Consider the following 895-nt stretch of genomic DNA (forward strand, 5'->3'; position numbering starts at 1 on the left):
GTTAATTATTACATTATTGTATATATTATTTAAAGTGCAGGGAGTGCGCGGAAGTGCAGAAAGGAGCAACAGGTGTAGCGTCGCGCCACGGTTAATTCTCTTTAGTGAGTGAAGTTGGCCGCGCGAATTTACGAATGCCGCGCGTTCGTCATTTGTTCGTTGAGTTCGTTTATTACGTTGCGAAGCGTCGAGTGGATTGTACGCATATCTGTACCTTTCTCTCGTTTATTCTCCGTCTCGATATCACGAGATGTACCGGGAGTGTCGAGTAAAAAAAGTGTCGCGCGACGTAAATTCTGGTGATTATAGTGTGAGTGCGAAATTAATCGTTTTCGCGAAGTGTGAGTGCAACGAGGGAATCTGAGAGGAGGAGGTGGCTTGGGAAGCATCAGGCAATGGCGGAGCAACCATGTGGTACGTAATTTACTTTTTGTTGAGTTACTTATAGATAGTCTATTTTTTCCGTTTATTTCGACCGTTAGTCGCGAATGACTTGAACGAGAATTGGAGAAAGATTTTTATTTATGAAATTTTAAAAGAAATTATATCTAAAAAAAGACTCCGCGAAGATTGTATAAAAATAAGATGTTTAAATAAACGAAGACAAATAAAAAAAATTTATTGCACGCCGTAATAATTTTTTTCTTAATATTATATAGCTCTATTTTGAGTGCTGTAATAATTTGAATATATTTGTATTTTATAGTTGGATGTAGGTTGACTCCGCTGCTGCGCGTCGTATTTTGGTGAGTGAAGAAAAATTCTTTTATTTTACATTTCGAGATTGAGATAACGGATGTGTGATACACAATATATAAATATATATATATATATATATCTACATATAATTGTGGTTGTGAAATCAATCTCGTTTCCTAAATAATCCTCTTGACTC

This window comes from Trachymyrmex septentrionalis, unplaced genomic scaffold (genome assembly GCF_001594115.1).
Source record: "Trachymyrmex septentrionalis isolate Tsep2-gDNA-1 unplaced genomic scaffold, Tsep1.0 scaffold7, whole genome shotgun sequence".
In the NCBI taxonomy this organism is placed as follows: Eukaryota; Metazoa; Arthropoda; class Insecta; order Hymenoptera; family Formicidae; genus Trachymyrmex; species Trachymyrmex septentrionalis.